The sequence below is a fragment of the Rattus rattus genome, chromosome 7 (assembly GCF_011064425.1).
Source record: "Rattus rattus isolate New Zealand chromosome 7, Rrattus_CSIRO_v1, whole genome shotgun sequence".
Lineage (NCBI taxonomy): Eukaryota > Metazoa > Chordata > Mammalia > Rodentia > Muridae > Rattus > Rattus rattus.
This window is the reverse complement of record NC_046160.1, coordinates 6,537,569-6,556,952: the sequence shown is the minus strand read 5'-3', so window position 1 is coordinate 6,556,952 and position 19,384 is coordinate 6,537,569. Positions and strand designations below refer to the sequence as shown.

The following is a 19,384-nucleotide window of genomic DNA, read 5'->3' as shown; positions in this document are numbered from 1 at the left end:
TTCTCCATCCAACCCTGGAGAAAAACAGCAGAAGATGTGACAGATTGTGTTCTCATATAGAGAGCTGAATATGTCTTGGGGATGCACTGTCTAGTGCTCCCTAAATGTGGCATGTGAACGTGCTTTCTGTTTGGGTTGGGAGTTGTCAGCGTACAGGTAATTGGGGTGTCAGAGCTGGTGATAGTTCATCTTCACCATCAGCTTGACTGGATTTAGAATCACCTAGGAGACACACTCCTTGGTGTCCTGTGAGGGCATCTCTAGAGCGGTTGAACTCGAGTGAAGATCCACCCTTCTGATGAGTGACACAACCCTATGGGCTGGGCTCCTAGACTGGACAAAGAGGAAATGAGGTGAAAAATGGCCCAACACCACCCCGACTGTTGAGAGCAATGGGTTCACAGTTCTGTTGCCGTAATTCCACCACCATGAGGGACGTATCCCTTCAGACCACGAGCCACAACACGCCTTTCCTCATGCTGTCTTTGCTGGGTATTCTACCGTTAATTAGCATTAACTAATACAAAGATCTGGGAAGCATGTGTACAGAGAACCTTCCAAAAAGCCCAGCCAAGGATAAAGCCTGAGGAAGCCCCTGTACATGGGGCTGACCGGGACAAAGAGCTCACAAAGTGATGAGGGAGGATTAACAGGAGGTACAGGAAGGCAAACCTAGAGGTGGAAACTGGGCTTCAGACCACAGAGCGTCATCAGGGTGGAGGAATGGCCAAGCAGAGTGAGAAAGGAAATTGTGGGGTCTTGCGCCCTGGGTGCAGTCAGGGAGAGGTTACATGACACTCTGTCTGGAAAGAAGGGATAGCAGAGGGGTGGGGGAAATGTGGAGAGAAAGGTGCAATACCACATCAGGTGAGGAAGGGGAGCTCAGGACAAAATTTTGGGGTTCATTCTGGTTTTGCTGCTAGTAACTGACCATAGAAGCCCGTGCTTGCCATGCAACCCTGAATGAACTATTACTGAGCTTTCAGTGGTGTGAGGCACCCACACGTCTCCAGCTGCCCTTCTCCAGCTCACCTTGCCTGGCAAGGCTGCCACTGGTCTCTATGCTTTCTACCGTAGCCTGAGGTACGAGGTCCTTGCACCATAGACTGCCATGGTGGGTATACTGCTTGGGCAAACTTCGCCTCACTTTTAATTAACAACCGTTCTCTTCAAATAGTAAAAGCAGATGCAAAGGGAGAGGCCCCCTTCCAGCTGCTATCATAATCAGGCTACAGAGATTAGTCTGATCTGGCTGCCTCTCCAGGGCTCTCCGAAGGAAGATAATTCATGTAGCTTTTTGCAAGTGCTTTGCTTCTGAAGGGTTGAGTAAGCTGCCTACTCGTGTCGGCTTTTAACTATGGCTGCCAGCTCTCAGAATACTGTTTTCTGGATGAAACCTTCACCCCCTTTCAAAGTTCTGGGGAGTGGGGGCCTTATCTCTGCACCTAAAACAACCAAGACCCGTACCCCTGCACGTCTTGCCGGCATGTTCTTTGCCTCAAGTTTGTGTTTGCTGTCTTCTTAGACGCGAAGCAGCCTAGTATTTTCCAAAACGCTAGCGAGGCATGAAGTGAATTTCAGGGAGGTCAATCAATTTTTCAAAGGAGAAGGAAGAAACAAAACGTGGGCCGGAGGCAGCAAGACAGCTCAGCAAATAGCATGGTCACCACAGGAGCCTGGTGAACTGAGCTCAGTTCCTGGAACCCACAGGGGAAGGTAGGTAGGAATCAACTGCTGATAGTTGTCCTCTGCCTCCCACGTGTGTTTCATGGCATATGCACACGGGATATACACATATCTCACTCACACACACAATACACACGTGCACACCTAGTCAATAAATTTGGGGCCAGTGTAACATCTCAGTGGGCAAAGGTGCTTGCCGCCCAGCCCAAAAAAAAATCCCTCCCACCCGCACAGGAGGATGAGAGAACCAGCTCCTGAAAGTTAGCCTCTCGCTAACATGGGGGAAGTGGTACACACACACACAGACCACACACACACACACACACACACACACCACACACACACACACACACACACACACACACACACACACACACACACACACACACACACACACACACACACATCACACACACACACACACACACACACACACACACACACACACACACACACACACACACACACACACATCACACACCACACACACACACCACACACACACACCACACAAAACCACACAAAATAAAATAAACAATTTTGATATTTTTAAAACCCAGAAAATGTAAAGTGCATCGTGCATTGGGAACAGCATTTAGTGGAGCTAAACTTTTTAGCTTTGTCAATATGTGTTTACCTTGAGTTCTCTGCTATATTCATATTTATGAATTGGAGTCAGTACTATGAAAATTAATGTTCTTTTTCATACCTCCCTATTTTCTATTTTCCTGATTCTTGTGATCATGCAGAGTGAGTTTTTAAAAGTACCTGTTTTTCAGATGAATTTCTGCCCCCCGGTTTCAGTGGTCTGTGTTTGAAAACATTTGCAGAGACACCAGCCATCAACAGCAGTTAAGATTGACTGGTCCGACGCCCGCCGGAAAGGGATGTTATACTATTCATGGCAGGTGCTAATCTTTGGAGGGCCAGCACTCTGCCCCTGTTTGCCCTGGAGTGTCCTCTGTCTGAAGAGCCCGTTTCTGATCTCCCATCCTCACAGGGGCTCCTGTACCCCTATAGCCCATTCCTCTTGGCATGTATTATTAGAAACGTCTGGTGGCTGCCCCAGACCCTATTTGGCTGTGGGTCTCATCCTTGCAGACTTTGCTCCATCTCCTGTCATGCCTTCCACTCTGAGAGCCGTTCAGATAAGGGCCAGATGGCGCTTTACTCTAAAGCCCCGCCCTCACCCTCTTCTCTCTAAAGCCCTGCCCCCACCCCTTCTCTCTAAAGTCCTGCCCCCACCTCTTCTCTCTAAAGCTCCGCCCCCACCCTCTTCTCTCTAAGCCCCGCCCCCACCCTCTTCTCTCTAAAGTCCTGCCCCCACCCCTTCTCTCTAAAGCCCCGCCCTCACCCTCTTCTCTCTAAGCCCCCCCCCACCCTCTTCTCTCTAAAGTCCTGCCCCCACCCCTTCTCTCTAAAGCTCCGCCCCCTCTTCTTCTTGGAAGCTCCACCCCTCCCTCTTCTCTCTAAGGCTCCGCCCCCACTCTCTTTTCTCTAAAGCTCCGCCTCCCATATCCAATAGCTGAACTGCTCTGGCCCTTAAACTATCCTTTAGGTCATCATAGCAATATCCTTCCTTCCTCTTCCTTTACATCCTTGAGTTGTCCTTCAGTCACAGAGAGGACAGTATGCCAAGTGAAAGCTATGTGGTGTGTATTTACAAACAAGGACTTAGTTTCTTCAGTCTGCACAGCGAGGCAGCTTGGTGCAGGGATCCCACGTTACAGGCTCTGGCTTTATTACCTGAGACATGAATATATGACTTCAAGAGCAAACGATACCCTCATTTTCATGTCCAAGGCATTGAGCATAATCAGATTAGGCATTTTTAAGTGCATGAAGTCTGTCAAGCTGGTGGATTAATCAAGTGTTGCCTTGTTGACCCGACATACACAGGAAGCAATGGGCAGCATCGCGAAGAACTATGTGGGGGCGCCCAGCTTTGCAGGGTTGTACATGCATGCCCAATCAGGAACTCTGTTGGTCTCCCCTTTCCAAATTTCATCCTGTCTACTTCTCAGCCGCTGAAGAGTGCACCCTTTGTCTGGATCAGCACTGTGCATTTTAGACTAAAGGGCTGCCTGTTCTTTTCCCACACCTGAAATTCTGTGCAAAAGAATAATACAAAATAATGGATATTGAAGGCTCCCTGTTCCTTCAGCCCAGAGTCTTATTTATTTTAGTTTTGGGTTTCGTGGAAATAAGTAGGTTTTTTTTTTAAGTGTTGGAATACACAGCTGCTGCTGCCCTCCAAGCCCATCTGAAGATCCACAGCATGAATTTGCAAGAGGAAAGGGTTTAAATATTAATAAGATACGGAATCAGCTGTTTGCTATGAGCTTTTCAGAATTTCTATCGCTCCAGTGAACCCGAAAGAACTCAGCCCCTCCTTGTTAGCAGTGGAGGCCCTTGGGCCATCCAGGAAGGAGCCCTGTCTACCTGAAGGGCCCACATAGGACAAGTGAAAGGCACTGTAGCCACGAGAGGCACAGATAGAGCTTCAGTTCTCCCTGGGATTGTGGCAATTGTACACCGCCATCTCCACATTTTCAGCCCTGTGGATGATTATGTATGACTTCAAGATGAATATATGACTTTGCTCCATCTCCTGTTATCCCTTCCACTCAGACAGCCATTCAGTTAAGAGTCAGGTGACTCTTTACTCTAAAGCCCCGCCCCCACCCTCTTCTCTCTAAAGCCCCGCCCCTGCCCTCTTCTCTCTAAAGCCCCGCCTCCACCTTCTTCTCTCTAAAGCTCCGCCCCCGCCCTCTTCTCTTGGAAACTCCGCCCCACCTTCCCAAGTGAGGGATGCAGTCATGCCTTGGTTCTGAGGATACCTCAGTTACACCTGCCTTCTGTTCCAGAAACCTGAGAAAGGGACTGGGGAGATGAGATGGCTCTGTCAGTCAAGTGCTTGCCACATAAGCAAGAGGTCCTGGGTGTGATCCCCAGCACTCACACAAAAGTTAGATGTGGTGGCACATGTCTGTCAACCTAATGCTGGAGAGACAGACAGGAGGCTCGGCAGGGCCTGGAGAGAGATGGACAGGTCAGGGTGGAGCTCTGTAGACATAGTGAAGCCTGGTCTAGCTCTGGGATAACAGGAAACAGGGTTGTCCTATGAATACTAATAAATTCCTTACTGGGCAATCAATGTATACTGTGTTTGTCTGGGAAATTTCCATGCACTCCCAAGTGAGAATTTCTTCTACCAGATTTGAGAATCCCATTCTTTCCAGGCTATGCTTCCAAAAGACCATATCGTCTAAGCACAGTAAAGTCCCCAAATGGAGACACTCCTCATTATAGGGGGAATATTATATGACCCCAAAGGACAGGAGACTCGCTTCGTCCCCTAACACATGGGAGCTTGCACTTCATGGATCCGGCTTCTCTGTGGAGTCTGTAGTAGCTTTAGGCCTTCCACAAAAGCACAGCTCAGTTCTACTCTGTTAAACTGATGTTCGCACAGCACGGTGTTACTGTACCCACAGTTCATTTGATATTTAGCCTGTATGAGTCAAGTCCCATTTGCAAGCGCCATGGCGGACAGCAGACACAGAGGTGGGAAAGGATGTGCTAGAGAGCCAGGTTGGAGGAGGCTGCTGCCCCTGTGTTCCTGAGGCCAGCACGTGCAAACACACATGTTCAGATGACAACCATGACAGATTAAGTAGGATTAAAGCCCAGAAAATGGCTCAGACAATAAATGAAATTGGAAGAGAAAAATCACCATATAAATCATTTTTAGGTTTCTATAGTTGCTTTAAAGCCAGATGATTCAAATTCAACCCAAATCCCTGAAGCTTTCATGGTTCGTGTGTAGTAAAGGAATCTGTCCACTGGCTCAGCACCAAAGACACTGCAAAGATTGAGGCTGGCGTCCTCTGCCGTGGCCCAGGAAGGAGGTAAGGAGCCTAGGAGGGGCCAAGCATAGCAGGAGAGCCAGCGGACAGTGAGCAGCACGGGTCTTTCCTGCCTCTCTGGGTGCTCTTGTCCTGTAGATGCCCACAGGGGATATTGTGGTTCACGGCAAGGAGCTGGAGGAAGGAACGCACAGAAACAGCTACAGTCTAAAGGTACAGAGTCTCAGCGGTCCTCACAGGCCCCATTCTTGGGGAGTGCCCTTTTCCTAAGGAGTAGCAGAGAGGAAAGCTGGACGGGGCAGTACCTGTGGTGAGAACACACAGACAGACAGACACACACACACAGACACACACAGACACACACAGAGTTACACACAGACACACACATACACAGACACACAGAGGCAGACACAGACACACATACAGAGATAGACACGGAACACACAAATAGACACACAGAGAGGTACACACACAGACACACACACAGATATACGCAGATACACAAACATACAGAAAGACACACACAGATGCACACAGAGTCACACACACAGATATACATGCGCATGCACACACACAAACACAGATACACACACACACACACACACACACACACACACACACACACACTTACTGAGAAGAAAGAGCTCAAAACCCTAACGGTGTTTAGGTGGTAGGGTTTTGAATTATTTTTTCTACTCTCTTGTCTAACGTGCCAGGTTTTCTTTAGTGGGCTTGTGTAGTGCCTCTGCTGCAAATAAATTGATAAGGTTTGTGACATCAGGAACCTGTAATGGCAGGGCTTAGGCGAGAAGGCTGAGGAGAGGTGGTGCCAACCGTGTGTGGGATGGGATCACGGTGAGCCCCAGCATGGGAACAGCGTCTGCCTAGTGACTCAGTCTGGGCTGCAGGGAGAGCTGGGACAACTGGAGATGACAGAGGAGGAAGGCACACATTGCTCCAGAGGCAGCAGGGTGCTCGGAGATGACAGTGGCCTTGGGGACCCAACAAGATAGCTGGGCCCACTGAGGAGGTCTCCAGTCATCAGGCCAGGGGCTAGCCCATGCAGGCTTGAATAAGTTGATGTAAGTCAAGGTTGTTTTGTGTAGACAGCTAAACTGAAAACGAGACATCAGGGTGGAGAGAGAGGTTTAGAGTGGACAGAGGCAAAAGGGGTGGTTTGGGATCCGGCTGCTACAGCACAGCCGACCTGTCAGGCAACGGCAGAGCTGTGAGCATCCGATTCAACCTCAGGAAACATGGGGTGGGCAGGCTGGAGGGACCCCAGTGACTGGCCAGGCGTCAGAGGTCGCTCCCTTCCTGGAGCTGGTTGTCACCCCAATCCACCAAGAAAGCCTATGTGGCTAAAGTTGTAAGCCTCCACTCTGCTGTTGTCTTTGGCTCCGAGGTGTCTATACCTGTTCTGGCCAGAGCCTGGAGACCACCTGATGTCCCGGGTGTACAGCCCTGTCTTGTGTGCGGGAGGGCACTAAAACTGTGTGATAGGGTCAGCTGCCAGGAGACAGAACCCATGGAGAAGCTAAGGGAGGTGGCTATGAGGTCACATGTCACAGGGAAGGTACCGTTTTGAAGCTTTGGGTGTCTGGGATGTTAGGACGGAGGCTGAGGGTAAGCAGAGAAGCAACCTTGGGGGAGGGGGGAGGTTTGCAGAGGCGCCACCACATGAGCACGCGTTTGCCAGGCTTCCTTAGCCATGGGAAGGGCGAGGGGAAGATGGCTACAGAGGAAGCGAGGGGCGTGGCTTAGTTACTCTTCCCCTTGCTGCAGGCAAGGGAAGAAGGTGGTTTTCTCTGGGCTCATAGTTGAAGGCATTGTCCAGCAGAGACAAGGCAAACTGGAGCACAAGGTGGTAGTCACGTGGTATCTCTAAGGGAATGCTGGTGCCTGGCTCATTGGGTGTTTGTTGTTGTCGTTGTTGCTGTTGTTGCTGTTGTTGTTGTTGTTGTTGCTGTTGTCATTGCTGTTGTTCTTGTCCTTCTTGTTGCTGTTGTTGTTGTTGTTGTGTTGCTGTTGTTGTTGTTGCTGTTGCTGTTGCTGTTGTTGTTGTTGCTGTTGCTGTTGTTGTTGGTGTTGCTGTTGCTGTCGTTGTTGCTGTTGTTGTTGTTGCTGTTGTAGTTGTTGTTGCTGTTCTAGTTGTTGCTGTTGCTGTTGTTGTTGTTGTTGCTCTTGTTGTTGTTGCTGTTGTTGTTGTTGTTGTCGTTGTTGCTGCTGTTGTGTTGTTGTTGCTCTTGTTGTTGCTGTTGTTGTTGTTGCTCTTGTTGTTGTTGCTGTTGCTGTCGTTGTTGCTGTTGTAGTTGTTGCTGTTGTTGTTGTTGCTCTTGTTGTTGTTGCTCTTGTTGTTGTTGCTCTTGTTGTTGTTGTTGTCGTTGTTGCTGCTGTTGTATTGTTGTTGCTCTTGTTGTTGTTGCTGTTGTTGTTGTTGTTGCTGTTGTAGTTGTTGTTGTTGTTGCTGTTGTCCTTGTTGCTGTTGTTGTTGTTGTTGCTGTTGTTGTCATTGTTGTTTAAGCTTTTTATCTTTTAATCAGTCCCGGATCCCAGCCCCATGGGGCGGTGCTGCTCACATTTAGGACAGGTCTCTCACTTCAAACCAGTCACATAGAAACCGACTCAAAGAAGTGAGTAGAGGTTTCCCTCTTAGGTGCTTCTAAGTCTTGTCAAGTTGACAGTGTTAAGCGTTCTAAGACCTGGCAGTTGGCGTCTGCCCTCTGGGCCCTGCCAGTTTCTGACTGATCTGGCTGCATTCCCGGGGGCCCTGCTCTACTTGCCCATGTAGCCCTCCCCCGTTTAGACAGAGCTCTAATGTCTCAGGGCTCAGCTCGCGCCTTCGCTCCAAGTGAGGGCCCAGGCTTCACTTGCAGTGTGTGGGCAAAAGCTGAGTAACCTCTCTACAGAGAGCTGCTTCAGAAGCACGTATCTGAGGGTCTCACGGAGAAAACAGAGGCACCTGCTTGTGGGAAGAAAGTGGGAAGATGGCGCCATGCACCCTCAGGCCTCTTAGCTTCCTGCTCAGTGGTTTTCTGAGCATAGGAATAGACATGGCCCAGCTGCCTTGGAGACCGGTCTGGCAATTCCTCAAATGATTAAACACAGTCATCAGATGACACAGCAACTCCACTCCCAGGTAGAGTCCTGGGAGTAATAGAAGTACACGTCCACACAGAAACTGTTCTTAGCAGCTTTATTCGTTTTAGCCAAAAGGCAGAAGCAACCAAGAACGTCGGTCGCCTCTTAGGTAGATGAATAAAGTGTAGACTATTAGTACAAGGGATATAGTGGAGTCATAAAAGGCTGGCACCGATGAACCTTGAAAATGTCCAATACATGTTGTCAGAGACAGAACCCTAAAGTACATGGTCCTCCTCACCCTGGTCCAGTCCATAGCCACGCAGAGCATGCAGTTCTGGGATACACGCGGCACTGGGTGCTAGCATAGGGTTTTTTTTCTCTCAGAGTATTAAAAATGCTTTAAAACTGGCTTTGAAGAGGATTATACATTTAATAATTTATATTTTAATATTTATGTAATATAAAATATAATATAGACTTGAGTATAATTTATATGTAAACTATCATATATAATATAAACATGAAAACATTGGATCAACATTTTATGTTGGTCAATTTATGGTATTTGATTCATTTTTCAAAACTCTTCAACAAAAATTTCCTCACATAATCATTCCTACTCCTGTACCACTCCCACATCCCTGTGAACCAACATGGCCTCCTGAGTTTTCCCTCAGAGACAGGGCACCATGAGACACACGGTGTGTCACTCTTCAAACCCTGAGGAAGTCTGGAGCTTGCCTTTGCACAATGTCCACCTCCAAAGTATTCTCACAAAGCGGAAGTGACCAATCAGATGGCAAACTTGGGAACCGAAGATGGAAGGGTATGGCCACACAGGTGTGAGATGATTGCTTTCTCCAGAGCAAGGCTCTGGTGGAACTCCTGAGGAACCCGTGAAGAAGGACTGGCCCAGGGATCGACGCGGGAAAAGAGGGAGCTGAACTCCTGCAGCTTCTTAGAGGCAATGGCAAGGCTTGCCAGAAGTTATGGCAAGGAGACATCCGTGGTTGGGGCCTGGCGGTGCTCACCTTTAGTCATAGCACCAGGGAAGCGGAAACGAGCTTGAATTCTGTGAAGGAAGGCCGGTCTGGTCTACAAGGAGAGTCCAGGGGATCCAGGGGTGCACAGTGAGACCTGTTAAAAAAAGTTACGGGGCTAAAGAGATGGCTCTGTGAGTAGGAACTGTTCTTCCACAGGACGGGGGCTCCATATCCAGCTCCCACACAACAGCTTACAACCACCTGTAACTCCAGCTCCAGGACGTCCAACACCCTCTTCTGGTCTCCTTGGGCACCAAGCGTGCGAGTGGTTCACAGACACACATGCAGGCAGGCGATGGTTCACAGACACACACTCAGGTGCCCTTACCCTTGCTTTATTAAAGGGATGCTTACATGCCAGATGCCCCATACAACACCCCAGAGAATTCCTCACTGCTGCCACCCCTGTACTCCGTTTCTTTTGAGACAGCGGCTCGTGTAACCGCTCCCGCCAGGTGCAGGGCTAACAGGTATGGACCAACTGGCCTGGCCCCAGCCTCACTTTCTAGCTTAGGAAACGTTGTCACAGAACTATCATTTGCCCAGAGTCACAGAGTTGGGTCAGTAGTAGAGCATGGTGCCCAGGACCGGAGCCCTAGGCCAGGCAATCCTGATATACTAAGACTTCCCTCCATGTATCATACGAAGCACAGGCGGGGAAGGCTGAGTTGTCACCGTCCTGTGACAAAGGAGGGGAACGCCTACTGATTTACAAAAGGGGCTCAGAATGTATTTTTCTTTTTTGCTTTGGGCTGAATTATTTGAATGTATAAAGTACATTATATACATAAAATTATACATAAAGGTTGGGGATTTAGCTCAGGGGTGGAGCGCTTGCCTAGGAAGCGCAAGGCCCTGGGTTCGGTCCCCAGCCCCAAAAAAAAAAAAAAAAAAAAAAAAAAAGAACAAAAATTATACATAAAGTAAATGTATAATTTAAATATAAAAGCAGTCAAATCGTTTGTAAATTGCTTTGAGAGTTGGTTTACTGGTAGGGAATTGCATTAGAACTGTAAGTAGCATGTGTCTAGATGCTCCCTTGCCTGGGACAAATAACGGGCATTTCCATGATGTTCAGGTGGGCAGGGCTCTTTGAGCTCAAGAACAGGCTTTGTCTCCGGAAGAAATTCTCCTTCATGGGACTATAGTGTCTTAAGGGTACTTCATGGTGTGGCTATGACTGCTAATGAGCTGAGGTTACCCTGGGCGGTTAGAGTGTAAGATTATGGTGGGGATGGCATGTGTGGTGAAATCTCTGTTGACATCAATTGATGTCATCATGATATCATCATGATGTCATAATGACACCATCATGATGTCACAAATGATGACATCATCTATTGAGGTTATCTCTGACTCCAGAGAATTTCTGTAGCATGAATATGTAAAATCTCTAGAAGGTGGATGGAGAGATAGATTAGAATTGTATGCGATGTTCTTACAGAGGGAGCCAAGTTAAGTTCTAAGCACCAATGTTGGGTGGCTCACAACAATTTGTAACTTCAGGTCTGGGGGATGCTATGCTCTTTTCTGGCCTTCATAGGCACAGGCAACACACACACACACACACACACACACAGAAGAGAGATTATTAAAAATAAAAATAAATTTGGCTCAAGACAGAGAGCCATTAGGTTCTGCTGTGAGGTGCTATGTGGTCCATCAACCCCTTGATTTGCTGAAAATTACCTTCTCTATCCACCCCTCCCTCCACCCAGACTTCGGGTCAACAAGTTTCTGGGCCGCTCCATGTGACCTCTCGTAACTGGTGTCTGTACTGCCTGCCGCCTTAGTAAGTGGAACATCATTTACCACAGTAGCAGTCAACACCAGCTACAGACACAAAGCTTGCTCCACACACACACCTCCCTATCTGACCCCCACAAAAACCTGGAGAGCTTTGTCTTTCTTCTAGACAAAGGCCCCTCTTCTTCGGCTCTGGAATTGGGTAATGGCCATTCAAGCAGCCCCACGTCCTCCCTGAGCGACTGAGTTCCAAGAAAGTCTGTTTAATAGTGGTTAAAGCCCTGCTAACCCTTCCACTATCTTGACACCTGACTCCACAGATACATCAATCTGTGTGGATAAAAGGGTGCGTGTGATATTTTCACGGAACGTGACGTAGCCTCCCAATGATTTACACATCACTTATAACTCCTAACACGTCTAGAAGGCAATGTAAACAGTTGTAACGTTCATATTGTTTAAGGAACGGCAAGAAAAATATGCATAGTACCACAGATGGACAATTTAAAAGACATTTTTATTGTCGTCAGTTGACTCTATGGCTGAGGATGGAAGCTAGGGTTAGAGAGCCACCTCTCCTGAATAAGCCCCTGATGGCATGGTGTCTAAATCAAAACTGCCTCATGGCAAGGGGCAAAGCTTCTCAAGCAGTGGGAAGAGGAGTGAGAAGCAAGGCCTCAGGTCCCCTTTTTAATTCTGGGATAGCTGCTGTCTCCCATCCCACTGGCCTTATTCTCGAGCCCTGCTGCCTCAGTCGCTCCAGGAGACAGTCCAGTTTCTGCCTGACCATGGCTCCCTGGGTTCCTGTCTCATGGGTACCTACCAGGAGGCAGGAGCAGATCTCTAATAGAGACGTCCATGCTGATCCTGTCGCTGGTGTTGCTAAGCAGCTGTTCTCCGTTGCCTGGAGATTATCATGGAGTTGAGACACAGCCTGCTGGCTAGTGGGTGTGTGTAGATCCCAGCAATGTGGGGATGGGCTTGAAGGCCTGACTATCTCTGGAGCCTTCTCTGGGGGCTCCAGTACTCTGTTAATCATCCCCACTAACTTGAAGGGATATCCTTTATACATTGGTGATCAGAAACAACAAAGGCGCAGAGGACAGTGCCCCAATAACCCCTGGATTGTGGGGGCGCATGATTCTTTGGGGGAAAAATACCACAGCCCTCCAGTTCCCTCAGAGTGGCTATTTGTCTGGGAGAAATAGAGGAGTAGGAGTCCCTGAGTGTAGAGGAGGGCATCGAGTTTGTGTGGAGAGACCATGGCACTGCCAGTGCTGTAGAAAGTGACGATGTTATAAGCCCACGGTTTGACAACCCCCAGAGCCGGCCATAGGGGTTCAGAACAATCTGGAGAATAGAACCGACTACATTGCCCACAACTATGTTGCTGTGCCCCAGTCTGTGCCCCCATGGAAAAGCCATTGGTTTGGTTCTCTGAGGCTCTCGGTGTGAGGCCTGAGGGAGAGGGGTGTCTCTTCACAGCTAAGACACATGACTCAGCCTACAGTTGTCGTCTCTGCAATGGCAGAGCGGTAAGTAGCGAGGGGTGTTTATGCTAATCTAGCACGTGTGTCTGTGGCCAAGCTGTGTTCTCGAGCCCCTCTGATGTGCTGTGGCAGACACAGACGTATGAGATCCATCAAAGCAACACTAGTGAAGCCATGTGTGGGAGTGTATGATTAAATCCTGCCTTTATGACACCGATGTCCAGACTGGGGGAGGGGGCAGATCAGGGAGCCAGCCTGGAGGCTCAGGGGTGGGGTGGGGCAGATGAGGGAACCACTCCAGAGGTTCAGGGGCTGGGGAGAACTGTGTGAGGAGTGGTCTGACCTTGCCCTGAAGGATGGGTGGCTATGAGCTGAGGAGATAGAGGGAAGGTATCTCCCAGGAGAGCCTAGAAGGCAAAAGTGGCGTGGATGGAGGAGTTTGGAATATAACAGGCATGAGGGGAAGCAAGATGAACAGAGCTGTTTACCCTTGGGTACAACAACAAAACAGGAAAGGCACTTACTGGAAGATTTAAACTTGACTTTGCTTGGTTCTAGGTTCCTCAGAGGCAGTTGGGGCACCCTGGTTTCCAAAGCAAATAGACCCAATTTGTGGAACTGCATTCACTCCTTCTGTTTTCCTCCCCCCATGACTTAGAGTGTGCCAGGAACTTTTACACAGCCAGGGGTGGTGGTGCATGCTCTAATCCCAGTACTCTGGAGGCAGAGGTAGGCAGATCTCTCAGAGTCCCAAGGCTAGCCTGGTCTACGTAGGCAAGCCAGAGCTATTACACAGTAAGATCTTCTCTCAAAATATACAACCAAACAAAAAAAGAAAAGAAAAAGAAAGAAAACCCTAAAACCAGAAAGCAAGTAAGCAAACACCTCTTTTTGAATCAGCTGCTCATACCGTACCTGGCCATTTGCTTACTAAATCATTTGTTAATAATTTGTTTCTTAATCTTTTTTTTAAGGGAAAGTTACATATTTTTGTTTGGAGACAGAAAAAAACTAGTGCAGTCATGTCTACAAAAAGACCCCCTTGTACCAAATTTAGAGCTTCCTTAGCAGGCCAGCTACTGGTCGTAGGCAGGTAAAGGGCGGAGGGCGGAGGGCAGAGGGCGGAGGACGGGCCTGGCCCACTGAGCCATCCCGAATGCCGTGCTGTGTTCTGTGGAAGTAGGACGGCTCAGAGACTGGAAATGTAGACTTTATGACAGACAATCAGCCCCTAAGTCTTTCCTACACTGGGGCCTTCGAGGAGTTGTTAACTCACCAGAGAGAGTAACAGGACCACCTTGCTATCCCATATGCAAGGTGTTTGGAAAGTTGTTCAGCACAATGAGTGCCCTCAATAAATGCTGCTTTTGCACCCGGTACTCCATGTTACTGAGTGCTTTTACCTGCACTAGTGTTAGCAGAGTTCTACAGGAATGAGTTCATGGGAGACTTGAGGCTGTAAGCAGAACTTGGATGAAACATGCCCTGTGGGGCATGTCCGGGCTTCCAAAGGCAGTCTGGCCTGTGCAGAAACTATGGGGTCCCTGGGGGACTCACTCCAGGCTTATCAAGCCACAGGTCCCAGGATCTGAGGTCGTGGAAGCCATGACTGAATAGATAGACAACATATAGCTGAGGGTGCTGTAAAGAGAGTCAGGCCACTGATTGACAGAGTGGGCTGTGGGTTTAATGGTACCCAGGTCAGTTCCTAGGCCCTTGAAGTAGAAATACCTGGAGTGATTTGGGGCAGTCAGGCAGAAGATTGTTTTAAGATGTCGAATTTCTTATTTATGGACTTTAGCAGTTTCCTTTCTAAGGGGCTCGGTGAGCAAACAAATTGCCCTGACACCTCACCTGCTCTTTCAAGCACCGTGCATTTTTATCACAAATTATTACCAGCAAGCGTAGGCTGTCTATTGAGGTCTGCCCAGCTAAACAGCGAGCCCAAGGGACAGTGTGTACAGCTGGAACTTGGGCTGACAACTTAAAGGAGAAGGGCTATTTCGACTCACAGTTCAAAGGGTCGAGGTGCAGGATGGGGAAGCCCTTAGGGCAGGAGGCTGAGGCAGCTGCTCACCTTGTACCCACAGTCAGGAAGCAGACGTTGGGATTGCTGGGGCCCAGCTTGTTTTCCCTTTCTTGCAATCCAGGACCCAAACCCACCTGGGCAGGGATCTTCCCTCCTCAATTGATTTAACCTTGACCGTCCCTGGTAGGCATGCTCTGAGGACTGTCTCCTAGGTGGCTGTTGAGCCTGCCAAGTTGATACCTGGTAGTAACCAGCACAGGCAGCACTGTCTTGGTAAGGACTGCTTGGACTGAGGTCACTCGAAACAGTTTTCTCTCTCTCTCACCAAGGCCTTCAGGAGCTGTCTGTCAGTCCTGAGCAGATTCCCAACAGTGGGTGGGACTAGCTGTAGGGTGTTAAGGTTTCTCGGTAACATCAGGAGGCTGAGCTAACCTTCGCTGGCCCCGGTTTAGGAATACTGTAAGGGTAGAGCTTCAGTGTGGGCACAGAGCAGACGTCACTTAGGTGGAGACAATCAGGACGAGCAAATATTAGTACCATCCACTTTGGGATAGTTTTGGCAGTTGCTGTTTGATCGGTTGGTTTGGTTTGGTTTTCTTGTTTTTTGGTTTTTTGTTTGTTTGTTGTCTTTTGTTTTTGAGACGGGGTTTCTCTGTGTGGCTGTGTAGACCAAGCTGGCCTTGAACTCAGAGTTCTGCCTGCCTCTGTCTCCCAAATGCTGGGACTGAAGGTGTATGCCAACTACTGCCCAGTTTGGGGTAGAAGTTTCTAAAGAAGCACTATACGGGATTCTTTTATAGCCGAGGAAGCTGGGGACTTTCTATTTCACAGGCTTGTGTGATATAAATAACTCCAAAACTCTGAAAAATGACAAGGTTGGCAGGCATGAGTTTTCCGTCTGCTGTTCAGCAGCTGACTGCTGGGGCCTGTAATGATATGCATGGAAACTTGGCTAGCTAATCTTGAATTTTCCTTCCTCTAGGGCCCAAGCCAGGATGATAGGGTCAGGGAGGCAAGGAGGAATCTGCAATGTTTCAGGGCTGCCGCCATGCATAACCACCCGATTCAAGCGAGGCCACCGTGAGCTTTAATTACACAGAGAGAAGGAAGCAGGCAGGCCTGCCAGTCGCATGCGTACTCACCTTGTCAGGGTCCTTTGTTCAGATGATGGTGGTGCCTTTGCAAAGAACGTGGATGGTGGCGGTTGTGATGATAGTGGTGATGGAGGTAATGATGTAGGCGTGGTGGTGACAGTGTCGGTTAATGGTCATGGTGGGAATTACAATGATAATGATGAGGGTTGTTGCAGTAAATATTAATTGGGGGTCCCTACCCCACCTTAGATCATTTAGTTCTGAAGCAGAAGACGAAAATCTTTGTATTTCTAAAAAGCCTTGAGGCATTAGAGCTGGGCAAATATCAAACCTCTATGCTATTTTGTCTCCTTCCCTCAATAGCCCTGTGATGTCACTTGCTTTATTCTTCCTGGGCCGCTCCTACTCCATCAGGTCCACCTGCCCCATGGTGACTTCTTCCTCCTCTCTCTCCTTTCTCCTTTCCTCATCTCTGCCTGAGACCCAAGCCTGGGAACCTTCAGCTCCGCCCACCTCTCTTCTGCCTTGCTATAGGCTATAGGCGTCTTTATTATCTAATCGTGGATAACTTGGGGGAAAGGGTTTACAGAACAAAAGCTGGTATGCATGAGGATCTGCTCATCTTGGAGGGACCAGATCTTGGGGGTTCAGAATTTAGCATTTTAATGCAAGCCGCACCAGACCAACCTCCTACAGTGGGTAGCGATGGTGGTCTTTGTAGTGACATGGGGTCTTTTAGTGACAGTGAACTTTATAGTGATGGTGGTGTTTGTAGTGACAGGAGTCTTTTGGTGACCGTGGTCTTTGTAGTAATGGTGGTCTTTGTAGTAATGGTGGTCTTTGTAGAAATGGTGGTCTTCATAGTGATGATGGTCTAAGTAGTGAAGGTGGTCTTTGTAGTAATAGGGGTCTTTTAGTGACAGTGGTCTGTGTAGTGACAGGGGTGGTAGTAAAGAACAGAAGAGATCTGTGCTTACATAGTACTGACAATTTAATGCCTCTTTGATGTAGATAATCATATTTGACCTTAATTGTCTCCAGTTAAAAGATAGGCTAAGATCGAGAAGAATTTGTACATCAGAGGCTTTTCCCCTTTATACCTTGTCACTTTATCCCTTTCTCTTGCCACGGTCATAGATAAGTGTTGCTGGAAGTGTTTAGGCCGAGAAGGGTTTCTAGGCCCAAGGGATTCCGTAAGAAGAGTTTGTGTGTGCTGGGCTGAGAAGTACAGCCCAGGACAGAGATGAGCTCAGATTGTGTCTACACTTTAGGGCAAGCAGGTTGGACAAAGGGAGCTAAAAGACCATTTGTGAGTCAGTGAGCTTAGATGGTTTTCCTTGCCGTTGGAGCCCAGAAAATGGGAAGACTGTCAGTTACCCTTTCCACTGTTCTAACAAGACACCAGACAGGCAACTTAAGAGTCAGGCCATCATGGCAGGGATGGCATGGCGTGATGGAAGCCTATGGTAGACCTTCTCATGTGGGAACCAAAACAGAGAGTAAAGAGTTGGGACACACAAACCACACACACACACACACACACACACATACACACACACCCCACACATTCACACACACACACCGCATTCACACTCTCTCACACACACACACACACACCGCATTCACACTCACACACACAGACACCGCATTCACATTCACACATACACACCACACACACACACACACACACACACACACACACACACACACACCCCTCACATTGCCTTGTTGGGCCAGACTGTGCTAATGACTTCCATGTGCATCACCTCCTTGAGTCCTCGCAGCCTCCTGGGGAGCAGGAGTTAGTACCTCTGCTTTCCGTAGTCAAAAACCATTGCATAAGCAGAACTCCTTCCCGCAAGGTTGCACAGCACAGAGATGAAAGTCCTGTCTGTCTGACAAGAGCAGCTAGGACGGCTTCTAGCACCCGAGGCAGAACCTGGACCTCACATTCCCGGCAGCAGCACCGGGCTGTGTTAGCCAGGGTCGCCACCTGCTGTGCCACTTCAGATCAGGGGAAGAGAGCAGGAGAAGGAAGTTCATCTCCAGAGCTGGGCACCAGCAGGAAGGCAGCCCCTCGGAGAGAGCTGCTTCTCCTTCGTGCCATCGATGTGAACAGAATCACCCCGTGCTGACGGGTGTGGGGAAGGCACCGCTTCGCTTTCCCGTTAGATGTAGAGTGACTTCAGAGGGTCTCGGAAATATCCCGGACTCTGCACAGGTGCGTGCCTCCTGAGACAGCTGCTGCCCGTGTGTCACCTTCACTAGAGGCTTCTGAATGTCATTTGGAGGGTGTAAGGTATCACCCCTCGCTGTTAATCCCTTGACTTCTAAAGCCCTCTCTTCCATCCCTAAAAGCCTTTCTAGGTTCCGTTCTTTAAGTAACGGGTTGTAGAGCAGTGGTTCTCAACCTTCCCTTTAACATAGTCCCTCATGTTGTGGTGACCCCAACCATAAAATTATTTCACTGCTACTTCACAACTGTGATTTTCCTACTGTTATGATTCACAATGTGAACACTGCAGGAGACCGAGGTTTGCCAAAGGGGCCGGGACCCACAGGTTGAGAGCCACTGATCTAGAAAGACCTGGTCAGGGTATGACGGCCTAAGCAGAGGTTTCTGCAAACAGAATGTAGGGTAAGTGGTCTGGCCTCCGACATAGTTTAGACTCCTGATTGCTTCATATTGAACTAGAATGGCGAGCTTCTCTGGGTTCATCGCCCATGCTCCCTCTTCGGCCCCTCCAGCATCCAGGGTGCGGAAGTGAAGAGGGAACCTTACGACGACTCCTGAGAAAGGCGAGGTGTTTTCTGCAGGAGCAAAACCACTTCATGCTCTACCAGCGTCGAACTCTGCTTCAGCCGACAGAGGCCCTGGCCACCACGGAGGCTACCCGGCGGCTTCTCCAGCAGCGCTGCTGAGTGGCACCTGCCTTGGTTGCGCTTCTGGATACCAGTGCTCACTGTAGACGGAGCAGCTTTTCCTGCCGCTCTACGGCTCGGTTTGGAATTGCGCGTTCCCTTTGCTTTCCCCTTTTAGAAGGGATAGATTTAGCCACCGGCACACCAGATACGAGCTCCCTTCATCTCCAGGGCTCTTTCCGTCCACCCCTCCCTGGGCAAGCTATTTACAGACTTGTCATGATCCGCTCGTCATCCTACCACGCGGGTCAGTCCGCCAGTGAAACGCAAAGGAAGAAAAGGCCCCAAGCCAGAGAATTTGGGCAGATGAGCCTTATATAACACGTGCTAAAAATACACAGCTAATTGGACTAGAGGAGCGAAAACGAGTTGTGCCTTAGTCTGAGACACCGAGACACCATAGAGGCGCACTTCCTCCCAG

At 49.0% G+C, this 19,384-nt stretch overlaps 1 protein-coding gene across 1 annotated transcript in view; it reads left to right on the top strand.

The window, feature by feature from the left end:
- Positions 1 to 19,384, top strand: part of Prkce (protein kinase C epsilon) — a 486,519-nt gene that overhangs the window by 249,592 nt on the left and 217,543 nt on the right.